Below are 27,500 nucleotides of genomic sequence, written 5' to 3'. Positions count from 1 at the left end.
ACAGGGTGTTCTCCATAAAATTCTATCAGGTCACGTTTCCCACCTCCACCATGTACTTGGCAGTCTTTTGATCTAATGGCAGTTTATTTTAAATTTAGTTTAACTTATTGGCTTGGGACTAACCAATGTCCCTTTTCAGGTGATGTTAGAAGTGAATCCGTGGCCCATCATATTGGTGGTCGTGCCCAGGTGTGTGGCTTCTGCACATTTGGTAAACACACCTTCTGTGGCCTCATCCAAATTGTCGATACAAATGTTTGGCGCAGACCCCTGGGGCACATCACCTGAGACATCCATTGAGATTCACATCAAGCTGTCAGTTAATAATCTATATGTTCTTGTTCAGCTGTCAGGGAATAGATCTAATTGTATTTAGTCCCTTCAGGGTGACCCCAGAGGCTTCGGGCACATGCTGATGAAAAATCAAAATCTCTTAGTGGCTGAAGCATACTCCAGAAAGGCTAGGATGCCACCAAGTCAACACCACTCTGAATAAGCACAGGTAACTGAGACATTGACCCTACAATTATGTGGGTGGTTTACTCCCAGCAAAGGCCTAATCCTCAACTGGCTCCTCTTTGCCACTTATAGGTCTCTGAGTCACTTCCTTTCACCAGCTATCTTTAGTAAACTCCTTGGGAGTTACAATCAATTTGCTGAATATTTCAAGATTTTATTCCATCAGGTGAAGAAATAGAGTAGTGGGATGTACCTTCAAGTATAACCTCTTAGAATTTGTGTTTTAACTTTTTTGTCCCTGTACCTGTGACCTTTTTAAAAAATTGAATTTATACCTATGGATAAATGCCCAGATCCTAAGTATGCAGTTCCTTGTATAATCCTTGCCCCCGGCACCCCAGTCAAGATACAGATCCCACCTGTCACCCAGAAATGCTTCAGTGCCTCCTTGCAGTCGGTTTCCCCCTCACCCCTCATATGGCCTAAGACTCTACCAATCTAACTGGTTTTAGATACCATGCAAATATAACCAAAGGTGATTAGAAAGAAATGCCTATAAAAATAAAATAAGACCTATATACATGTTTTGAAAGTAACTACAGTTTAGCATTTTCCATCTCCGTTTATGGCACAGGTAACCAAGTGTTTACTAATTGTTTTCTCATATTTTCTATTGCATAATTTTCTTTGAATAGTTCAATGTCATACCAATTAAAATGTTTATTCTGTGTTGCAACTTGTAGTATCTTAAAATAACATATATGTAAAATTGAACTTAAAAGGGGGGGGATAATCTGCTGGAACATAAGAGTCTGTAGGTGTACAACAACCAGTGTCATCGTTCCTGGCTGGTAGAACTGTCTCATGAGGCCTGCAGCCAGCAGAGGTGTGCACAGGTACAGGGGTGGATACTGGCTGGCCTCCACCTGGTGGTTTGTGTTGGTTGCTGTTTGTGGAGACCTGCATTTGTAAGAGCTTCGCTAACTGCTGTGGCTGATACACCTGCAAGCATCTGTGGAATGTAATTAGTGCAGCCTAGCCTTGCAAATAGTAAAGTCTTCTCTTGTTTGATGAAGATGATGATGAAGATGTTTGCAGGAGATGAACTGGACTGACCCATTCATAATACGTGGATAGAAGATATCTACCGATATTTTTGTATTTTGCAAAGAGTGTTCAATGTTCATTAATATGATGGTGACCTTAGGAAAATTCTGGGAAGTTCTCTAAATCTGATAGCAAATTATGTTTTAGCTATCCTGTCTTAAGTTCGGCTTTAGTGTTTGTGATGATTAATTTTATGTGTCAACTTGATAGAACCAAGGGATGCTCAGCTCACTGGTAAAATAGTACTTCTGGGTGTGCCTGTGAGGGTGTTTCGGAGAGAAATTAGCATTCAGGTTGGTGGACTGAGTGAAGAAGAGTGCCCTCAACAATGCGGGTGGGCATCATCCCATCTATTGGGGGCCCAAGTAAAACAGAAAGACAGAGGAAGGGCAAATTTGCTCTCTGCTTGAGCTGGGACATCCACCTTCTGCCATCAAGCACCAGCTCTCCTGGTTCTTAGGGAACTTGGACTGGAAGAAACCACACTGGGTTGTCTGGATTTCCAGCATGCAGACGGCAGATCTGGAGACTTCTCAGCCTCTGTAATCCATGAACCAATCCCTCATAATACATCTCTTTCTATATATCTCTATATATCCTCTTGGCCTGTTTCTCTGGAGAACCCTAACCAGTACGGCATTTTGTCTAACTATGGTAAGGTGCTACTTAGATCCCTTCATAGCAATGAAGAAACAGTAGTAGTAAGAGCAGAAATAAAAACCGCCATGGCAATAATAGCAACCACTTACTACTGCTCACCACGCTGGCAGCTGTGCTGAGCAACTTGTATAGATCATCACAATTAATTCCCACAGCAGTACCATTTATAGATCAAGTAATTGAAGTAAAATGGGTGAAGTAACTTTCCTAAAAGGATAAACCACATAAAAAGCAGAATTTGTATGTGGTGTACCTTTCAGTATCCCAGGAGAAAATGGCTGGTGTATTTAAATTGAGAGATTGGAGCCAAGTATGATAAATAAATAATGGAGTTTTCACATGTATGAGGAACTGCGTCTACATGTGTTCCTGAGTCTGTCTGTCTGTGTGGACCATTCTGTGCTATGATGTCCTTCTAATATCTCTAGCTTTCATAATAAGTCATATTATCTTGAAGAGTGAGTCTCTGGCTCCCTTGCTCCTCCTCCTTTCTCTTTCTTCTTCAGTTTTTTTCTTAGCTGTTCTTTTCTGTTTATTCCTTGCATTAATTCGAAGATGTACTTGAAAAGTTCTATGAAAAAAAAATCTGGATGGGGTACATTGGCTCACACATGTCATCCCAGCACTTTGGGAAGCTGAGGCTGGCAGATCACTTGAGGCCAGGACTTTGAGACCAGCTTGGGCAACATAAGTACTACCCTATCTCTACAAAAACGAAAAAGAAAATTAGCCAGGCATGGTGGCTTGTGCCTGTAGTCCCAGCTGCATGGGAGGCTGAGATGGGAGGATTGCTTAAGCCTGAGGAGGTTGAGTCTGCAGTGAGCTGTGATTGCACCACTGCACGCCAGCTTCAGGGTCTAGAAAAAAAGACACACACACACACACACACACACACACACACACACACACACACACACATTTTTCTGAGGCAAGAGTTCACTCTGTCACACAGGCTGGAGTGCAGTGACATGATCACAGCTCACCGTAGCCTTGACCTCCCAGGCTCAAGCAATCCTCCCACCTCAGCCTCCCAAGTAGCTGGGACTACAGGCATGAGCCACCACACTTGGCTAATTTTTTATTTTTTGTAGAGTTGGGGGTCTCAGCATATTGCTCAGGCTCATCTCAAACTTCTGGGCTAAACCAGTCCTCCCACCTTGGCTTTTGAAAGTGCTGGGATTACAGGCATGAGCCTCTGCACGTGGCCAAACTATCATCTTACTTATAATAGTTTTTTAAACTCTCTTGGATTTTCTATACTAAGGTAGTAAAAATTCTAAGAAGGCCCTCAAGATTTTCACCCCTTGTTCATACCCCATATAATCCCTTCCCTTGAGTGTGGGTAGAAACTGTGAATATGATGGGATAGTCACTCCCATTATTATGTTGTGCCATTTAAGACAGTTCTAGGTGACCAAAGGGAGAGATTCTCCTGGTGGCTTTGAATATAAGTAAGCTGTCACAGTGTAGGCCAAGTGACAAGGGACTGCAGGTGGCTTCCAGGGGCTGAGAGCACACCCCAGGCAACAACCAACAGAAAATGGAAGCCTCAGTCCTACAATCCCAGGGAACTGAATTCTGTCAACCACATGAGTTTGGAAGAGGATTGTAAGCTCCAGCTGAGAGCAGAAGTAGGGCCCCACCTTGATTTCAGCCCCACCTTGATTTTAGCCTGCTGACACCCTGAGTAGAGATACAGACTTCTGACCTACAGAACTGTAAGGTAACAAATGTGGGTTTTTAAACTGCTAAGTTTGTGGTTGTTACCCAGCAACAGAAAGCATTGCAAACATTCATAGTGTTAGCAATTAATGGCAAGATTGTTTCTTCCTTTCCAAACCATATGCATTTTATATTTATTTCTGGCCTTATTTTGCTGGGTAAAAACTAGGTTAAAAAGAAGGGATAATATTGAAAATCCTTAAATTTTTCTTGATTGTAAGGTAATTCTTCTAATGTGTCTTCATTAACTATAATGTTTTGTAAACTTTTAGTGGACATCTTTGAGAAAATCATGAGCTTTACCTTGTCTTCTTACTTTGCTAAGAGTTTATCTTCCAATTACAAACGAGCTTTAAAGTTGTTAAGTGTGTTTTCTAGAGCTATTGAAAGAAATACACTTGTTTTCTTTTTTAACATGTTATGTTAGTTTCTACGTTGATAGATTTTCTGAAGTTAAGCCATCATTTCATTCTGGGAATAAATCCTAAATTTAAAAATATAGTACGATGCCAGATTTAGATTGCTAATGTTTTATTTAAGATCTTTGTTTTCTTCAAAGGATTGGTAAAACAATTGTAAAGCCATCAAGGACTGTTGCTCTTTTTTCTTTCTTACATAGACATTATTATTTAGATCAGTTTTAGGTTTATAGCAAAACTGAGCAAAAGGTACAGAAAGTTCCCATATTTCCTCAGCCTCTTCCACTACCAACATCCTGCACCAGAGTGATACATTTATTACAACTGATGAGCCCACATTGGCACATCATTATCAACCAAAGTACATAGTTGACATTAGAGTTCACTTTTGGTGTTGTATATTCTATACAAATGTGTAATGACATATTCACCATTGTAGTATCATACATAATAGTTTCACTATCACAAAAAGCCTTCGTGCTCTGTTGAACATGTCTTCAACATCTTTCATTCCTCCCTACCAATCCCTGGCAGCCACTGATCTGGAAAAGGCATCAGATGCCTTTTCCAGGATGTTGCATAGTTGGAATCATATAGTATGTAGTGTTTTAAGACTGGCTTCTTTCACTGAGTAATATGCATTTGTTTTCTCCATGTCTTTTCATGGCTTGGTAGCTCATTTCATTTTAGCCCTGAATAATATTTAATCGTCTGAATGTGCCACAATTTCTTTATTCATTGACCTACTGAAGGTCATCTTGGTTGATTCCAAGTTTTGCCAATTATGATAAATAAAGCTGCTATGAACATTCATATATGGGTTTTTGTGTGGCCATAAGTTTTCAACTCATTTGGGTGAATATCAAGAAGCACAATTGCTGAATCATATGGTAAGAATATTTTTAGTTTTGTATGAAACTGCCAAACTGTCTTCTAAGTGGTATATCATTTTGAAAGAGTGTCGTTTTTGTTGTTGATTTTTTTGTACCTTTTATTCAGCTGAATAGAATAGTCTATTTTCATTGTGGAAGCACATATTTTAGTCATTTATAATAATCATAGTGTGGATTTAATATACTTACCATGTGGGTTCACACCTGCCAGTGCAAGCCCATTTTCTTTTTCAAAATTTGTGATGCTCAACTGTTATTCTATAAATCCCTCCCACCCCTTCACCCTTGAGTTGTTGATTTTTTAAAATCATTGATTAAATTTTTATTGTTTCTAATTGCTTACAGATCTTTTCAAATTTTTTATTCTTGAGTTTTAAAAATATTTTCCTAGAAAATTGTGTACTTCATCTATGGTTTTATTATAATATTGTTGTTGACAGTATTCTTTCATGAGGTTCTAAAATTCCCTTTATATTTAATTTTTATTTTTAGTATTGTTGATATGTGCCTTTTCTTATTTATTATTTACTAGGTTTGTGAAGGTTTTATTTATTTACAAGTCTTTGTCAAGAGTCAGCATTTGGTTTCATTAAATCTATTTAGTTATCTTTGTTTTCTTATTCATTTCTGTTTCTGTATTTATTAGCTCTTTTCTTCTACTTTATTTTGTTTAGTAGTTATATGACTTTCTTTTCTTGTGAAACTGGATCTCACTCTGTTGCTCAGGCTGGAGTACAGTGGCATGATCATGGCTTACTGCAGCCTTGACTTCCCAGGCTCAACCAATCCTCCAACCTCTCAGCCTCCTGACTAGCTGGGACCAAATATGTAGCCACCATGCCCAGTTAACTTCTGTATTTTTGGTAAAGATGGGGTTTTGCCATGTTCCCAGTCTGATATCAAATGATCCTCCTGCCTTGGCCTCCCAAAGTGCTGGGATTACAGGCATGAGATACTATGTCTGTCTATTAAATCTATTTAGTTACCTTTGTTTATTATTTCATTCATTTCTGTTCTTACATTTGTTAGTTTTTTCCTTCTATTTTATTTCATTTATTAGTTATATAACTTCTTGAACTGACTGTTAAATCATTAGTTTTTAAATTTTTCTTTTTTTGAATATATCTAATTTTTTCTCTCTAGGTTCTGCATTACCTGCATTCCGTATGATGTGTAGGGTTTTCTTTGGTATCCATTTCTAAATACAGTATTTTGTAATTTTTAAAATGATTTATTCTTTAACTCATGAGATAATTAGAAAAGTATTTCTGGCTGGGTGTGGTGGCTTATGCCTGTAATCCCAGCATTTTGGGAGGCTGAGGCGGGTGGATCACTTGAGGTCAAGAGCTCAAGACCAGCCTGACCAACATGGTGAAAACCCATCTCTACTAAAAATACAAAAAATTAGCTGGGCATGGTGGCAGGTGCCTTTAACCCCAGCTACTCAGGAGGCTGAGGCAGGAGAATTGCTCGAACCCAGGTGGCAGAAGTTGCAGTGAGTTGAGATTGCGCCACTGCACTCCAGTCTGGGCCACAAGAGCAAAACTCTGTCTCAAAAAAAAAAATATGAGAAGTATTTCTTATTTTTCAAACATGTTGGTTCATTTTTTATTTGTTTTGGATTTTTAATTGTATTTTATTATGGTTTGGGAACTTAATCTGAATGATAGTGAGCTTTTATTTACTGAGATTCCTTTTGATGTTCATTCAGTGATCAAGTTTTATGAATGTTCAGTTTTTTCCAAAATGCTTCAAATGTGACCAAAAAACATATCTCTAATGTTGGGTACACGAGTCCATGATCTCACATTTTTGAGGTCTCACGTCCTTTACTGTGTTCTTACAAGGCAAGGCTGGTTGTCTTCGTTAGATCATAGGGCTTTGTGGGTCCCAGACTAGCTCTCAGTTTAATTTTTTGAGTAAAGATTCCTATAATCTGGGGAAAATGTAAATGTGAATACCATTCCCTTAAGTGGAATAGGGTTGGGGTTTGATTTTATGTGAAAAACTTACTCTTTTTTATCCATAGAAGCAGGCAGATTACAAACTCCCTTGACATCCGCATTGTTGATGGAAAATGTATATTTATGTGTATAATTTTTCTATCCTCCTTTTCATAGAGGGGCTTCACAGGGAGTTCCAAAACTTGTGTTGGATTTATTAGAAATTTGAGAGGCTAATCCCTACATGAACACTTGGATGGATGATAGAGATGTACCAGTTATGATTATATATACATATATGTATATATTTCTTATATATCCAAACAGATATATATGCAACACTATAACTTAAATTTTCCCTGTAATGTATGAACTAGCACCTATTTCAAACACTGCCTTTGAACTTGATAGAAAGACATTATATATATATATATATTTTTTTAATTATATTTAAAAAATTCTATCCAATTGCCTGCAGTCATTAATTAGGGCAGTCAGAGCTGTCTCAGCAAACTTATTCTGTACTTGAGAAAACGGGAACTGAATTGTTTATCATCAATTTGCGTGATTCTCTATAGAAACTGAGAACAGCTTTGACTAGCTTTTTCCTTCTGCTTTTCTTCAAAGAAGATTTTTATAATATGTGGGACAGGGACGGTGAATTTTCTCCACTGCAATATTGCCACACTCTCCTGAGCTGATTGCACTTTTATTTACTCTTCCATCTTTACAGATGGAAGGCCACCAAAGGCTTTAGTAGCCCCCAATTTGGGAATATAATCACTCTGAATGAAGAAACCAAAGTAAGTAAACTGTGCTGTATTGGGGGGAATTAGGATTGGGGTGAGGTAAAGTCTTTTTTAAAAATGTACTAAAAATAAGATCTCCCTTGATTTTTGATGAAGGCAAATTATTCTAAATGCTTAAACCCTTTGACTTAATTCTTGGTAAGGATGTCCATTAAATTTACTTTCATCCACTAGAGTTCTGAACTCAGTTACATTTTGGCTCATTTATTTTTCTTAGGCCCAGAGAGAGGATGAGTAGGACCTCTCCTCGAAGGAGGCCCACGGTGGTCCATTCCTCCACTCTGGCTCACTCCTCACTAGGCCAGCTCATCTTCCTCTAACTCAAAACGACACATTGTTTCTCTCAAGAAAAGTGATTTTTGAAACCATTATTGTTGCTGTTTGACAGGCAGGATTGTTTGTTTATAGTAATCCCAGCTTCAATCATAATACTGTACACATGGTGCCCAAGAAGCTGGTGGTTCAGAAAGAAGTAATGCTTCCAACGTCAGTGGGCATTTTCCAAGTATTTGATCTGTGCCAGGTGCTGGGCTAAGAGCTATTGGGTTCTTATTTGATCCTCAGGTCAATTCTGCGAGGAAGGAGGAGGTCATTTATTCTGAAATTTGGAGCTTGGCAGGGTTTGGATCCTCATTTACTGTTGCTCTGCTGGTGTACACTGCCCAGATGATATCTATTGTTATTATCCGCTACTCCTCATCCTGATCTTGACCTTTGTTGGAAATAGATGCTCAGCGCCGCAAAGAAAAATTAGCGCTGAGACAAAGGATCTTTCAGCAATGCAATTTTTACTTCCTGGACTGCAGGAAGGGTACTCTCACTAGCCACTTTGCCACAAGAGTACAATGAACAAAGGAAAACAGACATATTATTCCTTATGCATTTGGGGTTGTCCTTACTTCTGTGTTTGATCTCTGTTGGCTGGAGCCAGACCTCACAATCTAAACTAAAACCCAAATGGCTAACAACTTAAAACTTTTCTAAACAGGTAAAAGCAGTGGAGAGCTGGAACATGCCTGGGAACACATCCAGCACAGATATTTTGTGTTAATGTACAAGGACATAGAATATACTACGTGCCTGTAAGCATGGCATGTTTAACAGCTACAGAGGATAGGGCTTAACAAAGAGTTATTAGCACGCTTATTCTTTAACAAGAAAGGAAACTTTAAAAAGGAACTTTTCTACTTCCCACAACTTTGAAATGTGAACCAATGTGATTGCCTGAGAGAATCATTTTTTAATGCATAAAAATAATTTATAAAAGTGCTCTTTCTTAAAAACATTCCTTGAATGCCATTCTAGGAACATTTTATTTTTTTCTTTTTGAGATGGAGTCTTGCTCTGTTGGCCAGGCTGGAGTGCAATGGCACAATCTCGGCTCACTGCAACCTCTGTATCCCAAGTTCAAGTGATTTTCCTGCCCCAGCCTCCCAAGTAGCTGGGATTACAGGCATGCACCACCATGCCCAGCTAATTTTTGTATTTTTAGTAGAGACAGGGTTTCACCATGTTGGTCAGCCTGGTCTTGAATTCTTGACCTCGTGATCTGCCCATCTTGGCCTCCCAAAATGCTGGGATTACAGGCATGAGCCACTGTGCCTGGCCTCTAGAAATATTTTCTTCTCATCATTGGCAGTGTGGGCTGGGGATGGTGGCTCATGCCTGTAATCCTAACATTTTGGGAGGCAGAGGCAGGAGGATTGCTTGATACCAGGAGTTTGAGACCAGCCTGGCCAAGATAGCGAGACCTTGTCTCTATTCAAGTATTTAAAAATTAAAAGAAATTTGGCAGCATGTTAGGAAGGACAGGACCCACTTAGATAATCTTATGACTGTGCGACAGGATGCAGAAGGAAAGAAGGTGAGTTGTAAGCAATAAAGGAAGATTGATATATGGGATAAATTAATGAATGACCAGAACTATAGTTTCTGTTTCACAAAATGCTATGTAATAGAGCGAATATGAGCTTCACGATTAGACCAGGTGTGAGATAGCATCCCGCTGCTGGCTGATGGCGTCCTGGACATGTCATATAAGCTCTCTCAGCCTCAGTTTCTCTGAGGAAAGAAGCAGAAAACAAATGTTATGGTCAATGAAGTGTCATCCATCCTATCAGAAAAGTCATCCTATCAGAAAAGTAGGTTACAACAACATGGTCTGTTCATCAGAGCATTATTGAGAATGCAAGTCCTCAGAGACACATCTTTACTCTAGCACCACAAAGGGTGCAGGAGAGTGGTGGGGATGCTTGGCTGTTCCTCACTCTCTTGTGCTCCCCTTCTGCTTAGAATTTGGTCTCTATAAGGAGCCAGGGCTCCTTGCAGGGAAGCTGATTTTCTGTCTTAGAGAAAACCTGAGGATTGATCTGGAGCAAAATAATGATTTCAAGTGGTTGAGGAGCCATGACAAAAGGACATAGGCATTGACCTGGAGAGCTCCCGCCTGCCTTTGGCAATGTGAACGTGCCCTGAAAATGATAATTCTAGTTCGTTGAAAGGGTTGGATTTCTAAAAAGTTCATAATATTTAAAACAAAAAAGCTAAAATAAAGTTAAATAAAAAAGGAAGCCATCATAAGAGCGTGGATGCACTGCTGTGCCTAGTTCTGGGTTGATTTTGGTAAGTAGGAGAAGAGTAATCCATGTGGGGATTTTCCTTCTTCTGTTGGGCTGTGTCTCCTTGCAAATGTTGGGTGTGGATGCATACTTGCTTCTATGTGAGGAGAGAAAGAGAGCGCGGCTTGTTTGGCTCTGGCGATGTGGGGTGGGCTCCGTATGTTGGTAGGAAGGTTAGGCTTTGGGCTTCCTGCAAGGCAATGGTGACGCCGGCTGGCACCCTTGCCTTGTTTCACACTCCTGCTTCAGATCTCAGCTTAAAGGTCTGTTTCTCAGTAAGCTTCCCACCCAGACTAGTTTACCCTTCTCAGAACCTTTCCCTTGAGTGTTTACACAATATGCAGTTGTGCAGTTATATGTATGATTATTTGATTAACTTCTTCCTTGCCCACTGAGCTGTGATCCCCAAAAGGGCAAGGCCCATGTCTGTTTTACTCACTATGTTATTTCCTAATACCTGGCACAGGTACATCACAGGCTTTCAATAAACACTCGACACATGAGTAAATGGCATAGTGCTATACCATCCTTTATAAATGTAACATTTGGGTTCATTCCCACCACTCCCGTACAGGGTGTAATTAACATGCAAATTTCCACCCCTAATACAGTAAAGGTTTACTCTTCAATTTTATTCTGTACAATTTAACAGTAGTTTGATTACTTTAACTTTTGCATCTCTGTCCTCCAAAAAATGAAAATTATCATAGACTCATGGCACTAAAGGGGTCCCTGTTATATCAGCTGGAGAATTTACATGTTAGACTAACATTAAGCAATCCAGTCAAGATAACTGAGCTTCCTAAAGTTTTGGCAGGGCAAGGAGATGGGGAAGGGAGAGTGCCCCTGGTCAGGGGGCAGCATGTGTAGAGCTCTGTGGTGGGAAAATGCCCATCTGGAATGCTTGAGGAGCTCATAGAAGGCCAGAGTGGCAGAAGCAGGATGGGGAAGGTGAAGTGAAGTGGGCAGGTGGGCAGGAATGAGATACCCCTCTGATGGAAATGTTCCCCTGCCCCCAGTCATATGTTGAAACCTAATCCCCAATGCAATTATTAAGAGAAGCTCACATGAATGGAATTATGCCTTATAAAAGGCACCAAGAGAGCTATTTTTTTTTCTCTTCTGCCATGTGTGCTTACAGTGAAAAGACTACTGCGTATGGGGAAGTGGCCCTCACCAGACACCAAATTGGCCAGTGCCTTGATCTTGGACTTCTCAGCTTCCAGAACTGTGAGCAATAATTTTTTTTTTTAGTAGTTATCCAGTCTAAGATATTTTGTTACTGCAGCTCAAGTGGACTAAGACAAATACCAAGTTCCAAAGACTGTATTAGGATTTGGTCTTTGTTCTGAGAGTGATGTGAGGCCACTCAAATGTTCAGGCAGAGGTGTGATGTGTTCAGACTGTGTCTTCAAAGGCTCATGGGCTGCCCTGCTATCAAATGTGGACAGGCAGGGTGGATGCAGGAATCTCAGTGAGGAGGGCATGGCTGCAACACATGGCAGTCAGGATGGGTCTCCTTCTCCCCCACACTGTCCACCACTTTAGAGGACATCAGGTTATGTGATATTTGTAAGAATGACCTTTCTCAGCAACCAGGTGCCCTGGACCCATGGTGGGGCTTTGAGGGAGCTCTAAGGTTTCAAAAGTACCCCAGGAAGGTTCAGTATTGTAATGATTACTGACTCAAGGGGAATAAGGCCTTCTAAATTGCAATGACCATATCCTGCTACACCCCTCATGCTTTTTGAGTTCTCTCCAACCCTAACTCTACTTTGCCTTAGAACATTGTCCTCCAGAGCCCGAGGGAGCATGGCCTTAGGCTGTATCTTGAGCAATCTTAATACTTAATAAAATTAAATTCCATTTCCTTCTACTGACCTGCAGAACTTTTACTTGCATCATTTGAGGATTAATTATGAAATTTAGGAAGATATCCAGGTAAACAGATATGCTGTCTTTCAAAACCTCAATAGTGAGAATTAAGTAATTTTTCTCTGGTAGAATTACTAGTGGAGTGGGTTTTTTTTTTTTTTTGTAGTGTTAATTTTCCATCACAAATAGTAAATCACTCACCAACCTTCTGAAAATTCAAACTAGTTTTAAGGAATTGGAGTAAGATTTAGGACTACATGTATCACTACATCTTAGATTCAGCAATTAAAACAGTTTATTTTGTGATACATTGTATAAGACAGTACTTGGTTCTTCTCTAATGAAAGAGAGGTTCTTTATCAAAAGATATCAGATTCATTCTTCTGCCCTCTTGGAGCCTGTGGAAGCCTGCAAGAATAGGACTCCTGAAATGGCAAACATGTCTGAAAGGCTATGCTCTGAGGCCACTTTTGCTGGCTCTCAGTGGCATCTCTAGAACCAGAGGGAGCACACAACTGTTGTTGAAATTGAAGGTGTTTTATATCCAAGATGAAACTGAATTTTATTTGGGATGTACTTATGTGTGCAAAGAACACAGTGATCCCTGGCAGGAAATAAAACAAAACCAGAGTCATCTGGGGAACGGTAACTTGTGCCTAAGGAAAGAGCAGCATGGTTTGTGCCAAGTTCCAAAGCCACCCTCCTGCTAAGGCCATTGGGCACAGAATCCATGTGATACTGTACCACTGGAGGATTTAAATTCATTGAAAAGTAAACAAATAAAATTTTAGGTTTGTTCATTTGAAAAAAAAAAAAAGGAGGTATCTAATTTCCATGTGTTGGCAGGGCCAAACGGTGAAACACGGAACTTCAAGGCGAAGGCAGCATGTTAGGGTCCCTCCTGAGACTTGCCCTTGGCAGCACATAGGCAGCCTGTCTACAAGGTCCTTCCATTTGCTGCCTGCTCCTCTGTCCCAGGGAGTCATCGATGGATGTTTTTTTTAATTTAATTTTATTTTTTTGAGACAGGGTCTCGCTCTGTAGCGCAGGTTGGAATGCAGTGGCGCGATGAGGGTTAGTATGGGATGAACTGCTGGGGAGAGGGCTGGGCAATAGGACTCAACTAAGGGATCTCAAGTGTCCTTAGCAGGAATATAGGCTCCAGCGGACATCTGTTGTGCACCTCAACACGAAGCAAGGACCAACTCTTAGCTCTCTGAGGTGAATTTTCAGGAGTGATGGCGGAAGATGTTTTGAGGACATCCTGAAACCACACATAGGTGCCTCTATAACCAAGTGGAGAGGGGCCCTTGATTATAGAGCTGGAGGAACTTGGATGCCTCTGGTACACGAAGAACCCTGCAGTGGGGACTTAACTTTCATCCTTGGGAAGATCCCCACCTGCCTTCTCGATTGTGAGGGATTCTCAGTTGGTGGCCTGCCTGTAAGCAGCTCCTCCATTGTGCTCTGTTAGGAGGGAGGGATATATTGATGGAGACTGAGTGGAAATGTTGTTGAAAACTTAAATGCTGGAAATTCAAGCTAGTTTTAAGGAATTGGAGTAAGATTTAGGACTATCATTCTTTGTTGGAAGTCATTCTTTGTTTCACCAGTCAACTATTCCTCCTATTCTTCATGGTGGTTACCTTAATATTCATTCTGTACCAGCCTCCCAAACTAATTCCTCCATTGTCACTTTAAGCAACCACTCCTTCCTTCTACCTTTCAGAAAAAATAAAAACCTCTTCCTGCCACCAAACTTAACAAACTGACTAGCTCCACCCCATTCTCCTCTTTTCGTTGTGATGGAGGGACTGTCCCTCTTCCTCCCCATGGTCAATCCCTGCACCAATACTGTGTTCTTTCTCCTCTAGCTTCTCCCTTTCTGTAATCTTCTCTTTCTCTGTTTCTTCTGTCTCTTTCATTTTATCATTTTAAGCATGCTTAAGTGTTGCCCGTCTTCAATCAACAAACTAAGCAACCAGCCAACCACTTCTTATATGGAAAACCGGGCATTCTTATTCCTCTAGTAGCATGTAAATTGGTACAACTTTTTGGAAAGCAAACTGGCAACACCTAACAAAATGTAAATGCCCATGCCCTTTGATCCAGCAACTCTACCTCTAAGAATGTATTTTAGAAGTGCATTTGCACACACTGAGACATGACTGAGAACGTTCATTGTGGCATGTAACAAACAGCACAAATATCCATTAATGTGGGTTTGGATTGCCATGTAGCTATTAAATAGAATGTAGTTGAGCTGGATATTATCTGTGTGTATTATTCAATGTTCTTCAGAGGAACAGAACTGATAAAAGATTCTCTCTTTCTGACACACACACACACACACACACCCCCCCTATCTAAATTATAAATCATCCGCTGGGGAGGTTACTAGAGGCTCATTAGCAGAGGAAAGATCATCTCTCCCAGCTGCATCAGGAGAAAACCAGATGACTTCCAATGTCCTGTGAGTCTAACTTTTTATATCATTAATATAACATTGTCAATAAAGATTTAAAGCTTAATCTAGAAAAGAAGCATAGAATGGGCTTTACCATTGAGGAGGCCCTGGTAGTCGTGTCCCCCAGATGACTTGAATCTCTCCGGGTTCCCAGCAACAAGCCACTGGGCCCAGGGCTTCTGCCTAAGGACGTGCCCTGCCTAAGGAATTTCCATGGCTCACTTCCTCTAGAACCCTGGAAGGGGGGATCCCAGATCAGCTGGCAGGAGATTCATCTCCACTAAGAGACTTCCTTACCACAAAAGCCTCCAGTTACATCCTTGGTTAGGTTTTACTACCTGCTCTCAATCTCAAAGTCCATAGCAAAAGGGAGAGCTGCATGGGCTCCTTCTTCAGAGCACAAGACAGGCTGTGTCCAGGGGTGCCTCGTTTAAGCATATTATTCTTGGGTGATGAGTGGCTTGGGAAGGACATGCATTATCTTGCTGCCCTCCTCTGCTAATTTAAGCTGCACCATGCTTATGGTGTTTGCGTCAGTCCATTATTTAGACAATGCAAATAACTCTAGGGCAACACTGTCCAATGGACCTATCTGTGATGATGGAAATGTTCTATAATATCTGTGCTGCCAAATATGGTAGTCACTAACTATATGAGTCTGTCAAGCCTGGGAAACGTGGCAAATATGACTGAGGAAGTGAATTTTAAATTAAATTGAACTTAAATTCATTTAAATTTAAGGAAGCACATGCAGCTAGTGGCTGCTGTATTGGGCAGTGTGGCTCTAGGCCCTTGAACAGAATTGGTGTGGTCTTGATTAAGCTCTAGTCTTGGAATATTAAACTGACCTTCTTAAAATATGCTTTGATTTTTCAGCTGGAGTGCTAGTATAAACTCTCTGTATTACCTTTAAATCAACCAATTAACCCATGAACTAACCAGTCATCACCCCCTGCCCACCTACTGACTTTCGTGGCTTTCAGAGCTGTCTCTATGCTGATGCCTTCCAAATCCCAGATTCTTTGCTAAGCTCCAGACCCAAATGCACAACCATCTAATGGACATCTGTCTATACTTGGATGTCCTACAGGTGACTCAGATTCAACCAGTTCAAACAAAATCGATTGTCTTCCCACTTTCTCTAAACCTGCTTTTCTTCTACGAGCTCTAGCTCAGGAATGGCACCTCCATTCTCTCACTTGCTTGTACCGGAAACCTGCAGCTTGATCTTGACTCCCCTTCCTCTCTCATCCATCACATTCATTCAGTTTCCGTGATCTATAAATTCTGCCTCCTAAATGATTCTTAAATTCTGCTGCTTCTCATCATCTCCACTGCCACTCCACTGGTTCAAATCACTACTTGATATTTCTTTTCTTTTCTTTTTTGAGATGAGATCTTGCTCTGTTGCCAGGCTGGAGTACAGTGGCACAATCTTGACTCACTGCAACCTTTGCCCTCTGGGTTCCAGCAATTCTCCTGTCTCAGCCTCCCGAGTAGCTGGGATTACAGGCATATGCTGCCATGCCCAGCTAATTTTTGTATTTTTCATAGAGACGGGGTTTCACCATGTTGGCCAGGATGGTCTTGATCTCTTGACCTTGTGATTTGCCCACCTCGGCCTCCAAAGTACTGGGATTACAGGCATGCAGCATCACGCCCGGCCACTATTTGACATTTCTAAAATGCAAATCTGATCATGTTCCTTCCTTGCTTAAACTACTTCAGTGACTCCCGATTTCTGTCTGGATAAAGCCAAACCTTCCAATATGATCCCTCTGTGGTCTTCCCCTGGCCTCCCTTACCTCCTCTTATTTTGGCTGCTTCCTCCCTTTGCATTCTCTGTTCTAAGTTTACCCCAAATACATCACAGCAACCCTCACCTACAGGCTTTGATAGCTGCTGCTTCCCTGCTGAGAACCCTCTCCTTGCCTGCCTGCTTTGGCTTAATGATTGCTACTCATCTTTTAGGTGTCAGCATTTAGACATTACTTTATCTGTGGCCGTCTGGGCCACATGCTGCCATCTGGGCCACTTGCTCCTCTCTGTGTCCTCATAGGACCCTGCAATTTCCAGCTGTTCCACATGACTATAGGTTCCTTGAAAGCAGAGCTTAACACTGACACATAGTTGGCACTAAGCCTCTATAATAGAATCCTTAAATGGAGCATGTCTGGGGCAGGGCTTATGGGGAACTTCTTCCTGTGACTTCTTCAGCTGCTTTCTGCCCCCATGGAGATTTTCCTACATGCCAAATCCATGCTAGAGGGCCTGCATGGTTCATGGAAAATGGCACCTGGAGCCCTGTCCTCCTGGTGCTGACCTCAAGAAGTAGTTCATTTGGAAAGAGCAAGAAGAGAGGCCTTTTTCCCTGCACCTGAACATAGAGCCACTAGGTTAATCAGCATAAGTTCCCAGGGCAGCCTCAAACAAAATAGGTGGAGTCTATGTAAATTCACAGGATGGACAAATGCATGAGAATAGAACACAAAATAGAAATTGCCAACACTCTCTCATATTGTGGTAGGATAAGCTTCTGGCCATCAGACACAAGGTTTTAATCTTCTATTGTTTGTTTTTTTTTTTTTTTGAGACAGAGCCTTAGTCTGTTGCCCAGGCTGGAATGCAGTGGCACTGCCCATCTTGGCTCACTGCAACCTCTGCCTCCTGGGTTCAAGTGATTCTTCTGCCTCTGCCTCCTGAGTAGCTGGGACTACAGGGATGTGCCACCACACCCGGATAATTTTGTATTTTTAGTAGATACAGGGTTTCACCATGTTGGCCAGGCTGGTCTCAACTCCTGACCTTGTGATCTGCCTACCTTGGCGTCTCGAAGTGCTGGGATTTCAGGTGTGAGCCACCACACCTGGCCTAATTTTTATCTTTTAAAAATATTTTTTGAAGGCCTCCTGTGTGCGTCTGTTCTAGATGCATGTAGTTAGAGCTGAACTAACTCCAAAATGCACACAAGCAGCCAAGTCTCTGGAAGTAACTGTGCCACAGAGTGCAAGAGGCTTTTAAAGACTGCGCTCCTCTTATAGTTATCTTATTTCCCAAAGTCAGGGAGGTTGAAATGCCAAGAGTATGCATTTTGCTAAAAAAAGAATATTTACAAAACTGCAAGTGTATTGCACCTCCTGATGTTTTTATGAGTAAATAAAAGCAAAGTAGCAAAGAGCTAAAGAAATGCCTTTAGGGAAGACTCTACACTTGGAAGTCTGAGCAATTGCAGAGTGAGACCAAGAGTTCTCAGCCATCCAGGATACTCCTCCTACAACTAGGAAGGGGCTGCTCTGATATAAACTAATGGGGCCGACATTGGGCCTGGTGGTTTCCTGAGGATACAGGAGAGGAGACACAGAATTCCAGCACTAGAAAACACCCAAAAAAGGAGTGCAGATCAGGAAACGATTTCTCAGCTACTGATGGACAATGGTTTAATCATTGTTTCAGTGGGAAGAAATACCCAAGGTTGGTGGTGGGGGTGGAAGTAGGAAATCAATTGGCTTCTGCAGTCACAGTGAGTGAGCAGGACAGGTACCTGGCCAGTGCCCCTCCCACTGCCCTCCTGGCAGAGAAGGAAAGAGAATGGCTATTTCTCTGCCTTAGAGTTAAATCACTGAGGGGAACATGAGAATGCTTGCGGGAAACCAACCACATTTGCTCTTTGTTGACTTTTGTTAACAAGCATCACTTGGTGTGATGCTCTCTTCCCATATTCCCATCCTCAGCATGAACATATACATGGGAAATACTCTAGAATTTGCAGCCAGTGTTGGGAAAGCCTTTCCACTCCACACTAGGCCCACATTCTGGGGGTGGATTCCAGACCCCAAATGGCTCCTTCCTCTCTACCCACAACTCAACTGTCTGTGGTCACTGGTTTAAATTTTCCTTTATTCACATTTTGCCTCCCCAAATGGATTGTAGTACCTTTGAAGATGGGGAATATCCCTTGCACATCAGTGGTGCCCACTTCATATATAACAACACACAACAGGTCATTAAAACACCGAGTGAATCAGATAGAGGTGCTGGAGCCAAACATTGTAGCTCCTAATGTGTGTTAAGCCCTCTCGATGTGTGAAGAATAATGGGCATGTCTGTTGTTTGTTCATTCACTCTTTCATTCATTCAAACATGTGGGAAATGCTCAGTACATTGGGTCAGTAGAGAAGCCACTCGCAGTTCTTCTGTTGGTCAGAAAGGCTCAAGGGATAGACCCTCTGCACTAACACCCCTACATATCTGCATCTGCTCTGTCTCTTATTTGTTATGCCATTTTTGGCTTAAAAAAAGAAAAGATGAAACAAAGTTCAAATGAAGTTCATTGTGTGTTTTCTTACCGCTTACACTTGGCAATCCTCTAGGGAGGACTTTGGCTGAACCCAGTAAATCAGAACGAAAAGAATCACAAATGTCTGGAGTTTGTTGACTAGAAAAATTCCCCATGGTCTGACGATTACCATTTCCCGCCCAGCCATTCTCATCAGAGAAACCAAAGTTTCACTTTCAACTGGCGCAGCTAGTTGAAAGTTCTGCATGTTTCCCCAGGTATCTAAATAATATGCTTCCATATTGATTTTTCAGATTAGGCAGAAACTTTGACTTCCTTCTATGAAAGATGAAAATTTAGCACTTTTGTGCCCCTGTTCCTCCAACGTAATGATATCGTGTTTTTTATTAAGTTGCTACTCAAAGTTAACACCGTTGTGATTATTATAAATGTTTTCCCCAGTAAGGCACACTGTGTACACTGATAATACATCCTTTGTTACACAACTTCTTTTTCTCACTGGAGTTCAAAATTATCTTGTTTTGATATTTTTCTGTCCCCAATTCTCCTTCAAATCATTGCCAGAAGTATTAATAGTTCAAACACATCAGGTAATCAGCTGATTTTTTTTTTTTATGTTTCACGTATCCCCTCTGGAGCCCATTGGCCTCCTTCTCTGATGTGTCACTCAGCTCTCCTTAGTTGGATCCCTCTCTTGAATCCTTTGTAGGCCCTTTTTCTGGTTTGCTCCTTCATTTTGTGGAATATATCCTCCAGTACCTTCCCAGTAAAGTATGTTTGGATTCTATTGGATTTTTTTTTCCTGTTTTTATATTTTTTTAAAACTGAGAGCTCATTTTTGATTTACAAATAGTTTGTTCTTTTTCATAGATGCAGTTATATTCTCTCCCTGAGGATATTAATTATAGTTTTCCTGAAACCTTATTCTGCTTTTTGTGCTGTCTTGGCTTTCTCTGAATATGTATGTTTGATTATAATCCTGGTAGTCATTGTCTATAGTCTTTTCTTTGAGGACCTCAGTTTCTCTAGAGAAGAAATTTCTAGCCTGCTGTCCCACGTGTCTAAGCTGTGCCACCAGGATCCTCAGATGCTGTGGCGAAAGGCTGCTGGCTGTTCCCACCATTCAGCGTGCTGACTTGTCCCCCATCCCCTTCTCTGGTATGTCTTCTGTTGGATGAGAGAGGTGTTTGTCTGCTGGAGTGGAGAAGCAATCAGAGGATCAAGCTGTATTTAGTACAGCCTTTTAACCAACACTCCAGAACCAGAGAGGTTCCTGGGGCCTCCAATTCTATCCCTACCAGGTGCTCTGGGGCCAGCCTGTTATCTACCTGCCTCCTCTCTGCAACCTGTTCCTGGTCTCTAAGTTATTCGCCATTTCCCACCTGCTTTCCAGTTTCCAACATTGTGTTTGCCTGTCTCTCTCCACACTTGTTGCTTTCTCTTATAGCTTTGTCCTTGAGATGGTTTGTTTGTTTTCTTTTCATTTAACGAAATCTCTATACTCTAGTGAATTTTGGGGGTGGGAATAGAGGCAAAAGAAGCTGTTTGACCCATCATTGTTATGGTTTAAATGTGTTCCTCAAGTTTTATGTGTTGAAAACTTAATCCTGATGCAGAATGTTGAGAGGTGGGATCTTTAAGAGGTAGTGAGGTCATCTGGACAGTCTTAATGCCATTATCTTGGGAGTGGGTTGGTTATTGCGGGGATGGATTCCTGATAAAAGGATGATTTTGGCCCTGTTTTCTCTATCTTTCCCTTCTAACTTCCACCAAATGATGGCATAGCCAGAAAGCCCTCACCAGATTCCAGCACCAGCCTCCAAGATGTGAGCCAAATAAATCATTGTTTATAAATTACCTAGTATCAGGAATTCTCTTTTAGCAACACAAAACAGACTGAAACAACCATGTTAACTTGACTGGTTAACACATCTTTCTTGAATGAGAAAAAAAAAAAAAAAGGACTTGAAATACAGTCTGTGAAAACTCTACCCAGTTTGAAAATGTTGCTGAATTCTCATGTCTCTAGGCACAGTTCATAACACTCATGGAGCTGATGCTGCCAGGTAAAAGGTGAGCTATTACAATACGCTGACCATTTGAGTGAATACATGAGTCAGGTGTTCACTGGTAGCCCTGTTGACTCCTCTGAAAACTAATGGACTCCGAAAACTCAGAAGAGGGGAGAGGACAGCAGCCATAGTAAACTTGGGGAAAAGTGGCTTCCATATTTGATTGCAAATTAGAATCACCTAGGAAGTTTTCAGAATTATAGATTCCTTGAGATGATTCCAGAACTAGTTGAATCCTAATCTCATGAACTAGGTCCTGGATAAACTGCCTTTTTACCAACAAAGTACCCATGTATAGCCTTCTTGTTATGTGAAAAAATACACCTGTAGTGTTTAAGGCACTGTTAATCATATCTTTTGTTGCTTACAGCTGAAAGTGTTCCTAACAGATCTGCAGGGCTCATGAGAGTCCTTAGACACTGGAGTGTGGATGTGTAGACAGGGCTTGGCAAACATCTCTGGGAATATACAGCCAGCTGAAGGGCTGCTGGGGATGATGGGGAAGACTCCAGGTGCTCCCCAGGCTTCCATTGTGGACCTGCTCCTCACCATGTGCTCCTCCCCTCCCTTGGCCCAGCACACCTTACTCTGGTCTCCCTGGAGGCATTGGGATGGGGCTGTCTGTCTATTCCTATCCCTGGTCCACATGTCTCTGTGCGTTATGCCCCAAGCCTCGCTTTTTTGATTCTCAGATGCTGTTTTCGAGTCACAAATCTGAATGTTGACATTTTTGGCTTTTGTCAGTCCCTCTTTATCAACTGTACTCTTGCATGAGGCTGTTTGGTCACTGTTCAAGGAAACGAGCAAAGAAAAACCCACAGATTAATATCTCAAGATAATATCTTGTAACCTTTTTAAATAACAATCAGCCCATTGTTGCATCCACCCCCTACCTTACCCTCAGAAAGATAGCTGCGTTCACTCCCAGAAACCACTGGAGGCAGATTACGATCCCACAGAGGTGGCAGAACACAAGGGAATCTGGGGAGGGAGCAGTGGCTGGAGCCCAGGGACTAAAGAGTGCAGTGGGGATTTTTATGTCCTTGGTGGGAGTGAACTCCAGAGCCAAAGTCCCAAGTCAGGAAGGCAATGGGAGAGAACATAACCCAGAGAGGTGTATTCATGGATGGGGGGAGGTAAGAGCTGTGGGTGGGGGTTCCAAGCAACTTTTTTGAAGAAGCCACAAAAGTAGCCCAATTTCAAGGGGTAGGGAAATCGATTCTATCTCTTAATGAGGGAGTAGAAAGTTTCTGGATGAGCATGTGAAATTGGAAACATTTTGTGGCCATTTTTGGAAAATACAATCTACTACAGCAAGCATCCCACTCAAAGGCTGGTGCCATGGGAACATAGGATAATTAGACTTTCACATGGTGGTGGGAATTTGTTTCAATTCTAATGGCTAGCTGAAGGGAAGGGGTCATTTTTGACTAGGGTTAGAAGCTACTGGATTGGGAGCATTCAGGGTACAGGCCAGGCCACTGGGGAGACAACCTAGTGTAAGACTTGTGGTCTGGGGTACAGGAAAGAGTAAAGAGGAGGGGATGGTTGTAGCACCCTGACATGAGCCTGCTCATCTCTCGGGGTCAGTATTTCTCACCTGCCCCTGTTGGTTTCTGCACAGCAAGCCTCACCTCCACTGTGAACACTCTTTGCAGAGACTCCCACAGTGCTTCCCTTTCTTCCTGTTATCCACCACCCCTCATTCATTCCCGTCCTTCTACCTCTGCACAAGGTGCTCCCTTTAGGGGTCCCACAGTGTCTTGTATGTCCCTCTCTTGTTGGGTTTATTAGTCCGAACTGTCACATACTGGTTCCTGTTCATCTCTAGTATAGGGCTGTGAGCTCATTTAGAATAGGAACTATAATTTTTACTTCTGTCTCCCAAAGTGTCTAACAAAGTGAGAGGCCTCTGTCATGTTCACTGAAAGGATGAATGAATTGTTCAGCATTCATTAGGCCCTGAGACCATCTATAAAAGTCTCTTCCATCAGAGGCCAGTGGTGTTTCTGAGGCTGAAGATCTCTACTCTTCCAGCAGCCAGCAACCTTGAGGTCACTAAGAACCATGTCAACAGCCAGGCTTCCTGCACTGCTGATAAATGCAACTCTCTTATCACAGCCTCAGTTCTCGTCCTCCCTTTCTTCTGTTATGCTTGTTCTTTACCGTCAGGGTGACCAGGTCCCTCCGCTAGAAAGTGGCAAGACCACAATTTGCACCTGGGTCCAAAAACCCCAGGTCCCTTTTATTAGCGCTGTGACTCCCACCGCGGACTCTTCCCAGCCCGTGTTCTAGACATGCACCCTCACCGACATCAGTTCTTCCCTCTCTTCCTTACATTTTCAACTGCTCTCTCTTTCTATTGCTTCCTTCCCCTTAGAAGATAAGGTGCAAACAGCTCCTAATTTAACCCATTTCCATCCATTGACCAAAAGTTCCTTTTTAAATATTGCCTGTTTTCCTTTCAAATCCAAGTTTCTGAAAAAGCATCCTGCGTCTCTTTCTTATGAACACTGTCCCCTGTTGTCTTCCTTTTCTCTTCCATGTTTCTGTGACTGGCCAGTTACTCCCTGGGTGACACATTCTTTCAAAGGGTTTCATACATTCAAGTTTTCTTGGCTTGAAAACCACTGCTGTCTTCAAGGTGACTTTGTAGCATTCTGTTCCAATCTGGCAGGTGTTATTTTTATGAATTGGCAGTAGGAGTGGGAGAGATAATTTTGCTTACATAGATGTGGGTTTTTGGCCTCTCATACTATACACTTATATACTACCTAAATGGAGTTGACCTGTACAAGGAAAGACTATGAAGCTGAGTTACCTGGGAGCTTGAGAAACAGAACATTTGGATTGAACACTTGGCTGCTATTGTGCCAATAACTTTTCTCTTTTCCAGTCTCCTGAGCAGCAGTACCACAGGCTTGAATTCTGCGTCATGCTTTTTGCATCAGTGCTGGGCAAAGTCAACTTGCTTTCCCATAAGTAGTAGAATTATGGGAAAGTAAAATGATTTCTTTCCACCTCATAAGGGAGTGGCTAAAGGCCAGCTTTAATAGAAACGGTGCTTTGTTACTCAATATTAGCATTTGCAAGCGTTAGGAAATGCTATTTGAGTGTCTTTCAACTCTATTATCCTTTCTTTATTGTCATGTTCTTTCTTAAAAGAAGGTGGGGCATCTGCTTGTTGGATTCAGGCAGAGCATGATTTTTAATATGTATATTCCTGCTCTTAGGCCAGGAACGTGTTGTAAATCACCAGCAAACAGTACTAAGTATTATCAACCTCTAGGCACTGAAAACTTGAAATGAGCTGCTGACCCAGATTCTTTGAAGATAATAGTCATTAAATGTTAGTTCCTGTATTTAAAAATTATGTTTTTCTGTTCAAAGAAAATGAAGTGAAAAAAAATTCAGTCAAAGAAAATTACCTGGTATTTGTTACCCAGTTATGTGTTTTGGTTGAAAGTTCTTCTAATTAATCGTGGAGGCGTAATGCGATCCTCCTCCACTTTGCTTTTTTCCAGTATATTTGCTTCCCCTTTTCATTTTCTAGGTCATGTAAGAAATCTTTAATTGTACAGATTGTTTTTTTTCCCAAAAAAATGCTCAAAATCCTCTAGTTTTTATCATGTGAGTTCAGACATCCATACATATGCCAGCAAATAATATTGTTATAATAAAATTTCCTCCCGTGATCATCAAAGAGATAAATCAGATTTCAAATCCCAACACCAATGCGTTCATTTCTCAGAACTCCATGCTCATAAACAACTTCCACTTCTGCCCACCCACGCGCATCTCTCCTGTGGCTCTGAAACTGCATGGGTGAGGAGTAACCAGGGTCCCTCATACATGGTGCTGGAAATTTTGAGTGAAATGAGTTAAGGAGCACAATAGTGTGACAAGAACCAGATGTTACGCTTTTCCAGGAGGAAGTCTTTACTCTCCCTGATGTAGTTACTCCAAGAGAAAAGTGCTATTTAAATTAAAAATTACTGCTTTTGTCTTCTAGGAGTTGAGCATCATTTTTCTGGGGTCTTGTAATATAGCCTTAAAATTGTTTTCTTAAGTTTTTGGAGTATCTTGAAGGGCCTCTATTGGTTTTTGTTTTTGGTTCTTTTTGGAGACAGGTGAGGATGAGTGGGAGACAGTAACACTCAGATTGCTGAACCACCCAGTATAATAAAAGAAGATGAAACTGAAATGTCAGTGTAGCTCTGGAGAGGGGTAAAGAGCCTGGGAAAGGAGAAGCAGTGAAGATAGAAGCAGAGGGATGGGGAGGACACAGGGAGTGGTAGTGGGATGAATCTGAGGTCCGGATTGACAGCAGAGAACCCCCAGGGCTTGGATGGCCAAGGACCTTTTAAGAACAATGATTACCAGTTTTCAGTTTCAGGTTGTTACTGGTGGAGGGTGTCCAGGTTCTTGGCATCTTGAACAAAGAACTGGGCAAAACGCACAAAACAAGGAAAGCATGAAGCAACAAAAGCAAAGATTTATTGAAAATGAAAATACACTCCATAGTATGGGGGCGGCCCGAGCATAGGGACTCCAGGGCCCTGATACAGGATCTTCTGAGGTCCAAATACCTCCTAGAGGTTTCCCACTGGCCACCTGGTGTTCACCCCATATGAATGAAGTGGTGGCCTGCAATCAGTCTGGTTGGTTGCTTTCCACTCGGAGGCTGAACTAGTTACAAAGGTCACACTCTTATGCAAACTCCTAAGATTCACTTTAGCATCAGATGCTAAAGTGAAGTTACCAAGTTGCACTCCTATGCAAACATCTGATTGGTTGCTTGGCATCAATCAGAGGTGCTTTCAATTTCCCATCTGCCCTGCAGAAAATGTGGGGTTTGCAAAGGGAGTATAGCCTCTGGTCTTTTGTTACTTAGGTGTGGAAAGTTAGGGTTTTCCTTTCAATTCTTTGAAGTCAGTGTGAAACAGCCTTAGGTTCCCTGCCTACAGACCCTATTCCACCTCAAGGTTGTTCTCTGTTTGGTGGGTTGGCTCTGCTTCCTCTGTGTAACCTGAAAACTTCATGGACAGCCCACCACATCTGGAGAATTTGTATAGGTGGGTTTGGGGACTAAAGAGAAAAAAGGACCATGTTCACCAGGGAAAGAAGTGACATAAGGAACAAGAGGCAGGGGCATGACCACCCCCATGCATCCCAGCACCATCCAGGGTGGCATTAGAAAGGGCCTTGGGATTTTCCCACACAACTCTGGTTGAGTTTGTGTCTGGGTCTGAGTGAAGTGGCACAAGAGTAACCCAGGAAGTAGAAGGAGGCCAGGGCTGGGGAGAGGGGCCTGGGGAAGGGTGGGAAGGCTGCCTGGCTGGCTTGGGGGCAGTTGTGGTTGTCAGGAGGACGTGTGGATTGCAAATATTCTGGGTTCCCTGGAGATATTTGGCTGGGTGGGTGCATGGGAAAGAATCTGATTAAAATACTAAGTTCTTTTGACCAACTAAGTTGGAGCATTACAGGCTGGGGCTGTGTTACAGACTGGAAGTGGGGCCTGATTTGTGTGTCTAGAGTTTCTGAGGTCTAGGACATTTGGTTTGCACAAGCCACTCAATCCACTTTTGTGAGAGACAGAAGATGGATTAAATGATAGCTATATTTCTTTAATTTCTCCTATTCCAGAATTGAAGGATATGAATTTCTGAAAGGTCCTCTGTTTCTCCCAATTTGGCCAACACCAGTAGAGAAACCACTAACTATTTGATTAGTTTCATTTTACTTTTAGACTTCTAAAGGTAACTGGCTATTTACGTTTAAGGGAACCCATCAAGTGCTAAATTTGTTGACTTTTTCTTTTTAATAAAAGAAAATGTTAAGAAAAGAAAAAAGAAAGTGATTTGTTTCACAACTGGTAAATTATAGTAAGCTATGAATGTATGAATGTCCCATGACATTCCAGAGTCCCTCAACTACCCACAGCACTCTTAGAGATAATTAGAAAACTTCAGAATAACCAAACTTGTCCTGTGTATTTTCTTCCTGTGGTACAAATTAGATGACAAAGCTTGCAGTAGAAGAAGAAAAGACAATCACTGCATATTGCTGGGTTGTGGGTTCTGAAGCAAACTTGAAATTGAAGGTTAAAGCTGAGAAAATGTAGCAGAGTGATCTGTTTCTTTCTTTCTTTTTCCTTTT

At 41.7% G+C, this 27,500-nt stretch overlaps 1 long non-coding RNA gene across 1 annotated transcript in view; it reads left to right on the top strand.

Annotated features, from left to right (window-relative positions):
* Positions 1-389: 389 nt before the first annotated feature.
* The window catches only part of LOC108284117, a 34,353-nt gene continuing 7,242 nt past the window's right edge, over positions 390-27,500 (top strand). Inside the window, exon 1 of the long non-coding RNA XR_001817081.1 lies at positions 390-502. This is a non-coding gene — a long non-coding RNA (uncharacterized LOC108284117). The remainder of the gene's footprint in view (positions 503-27,500) is intronic.

This window comes from Cebus imitator, unplaced genomic scaffold (assembly GCF_001604975.1).
Source record: "Cebus imitator isolate Cc_AM_T3 unplaced genomic scaffold, Cebus_imitator-1.0 Scaffold270, whole genome shotgun sequence".
Taxonomy (NCBI): domain Eukaryota; kingdom Metazoa; phylum Chordata; class Mammalia; order Primates; family Cebidae; genus Cebus; species Cebus imitator.
The sequence above is the reverse complement of the archived record's forward strand: the minus strand, read 5'-3'. Positions and strand labels throughout refer to the sequence as shown.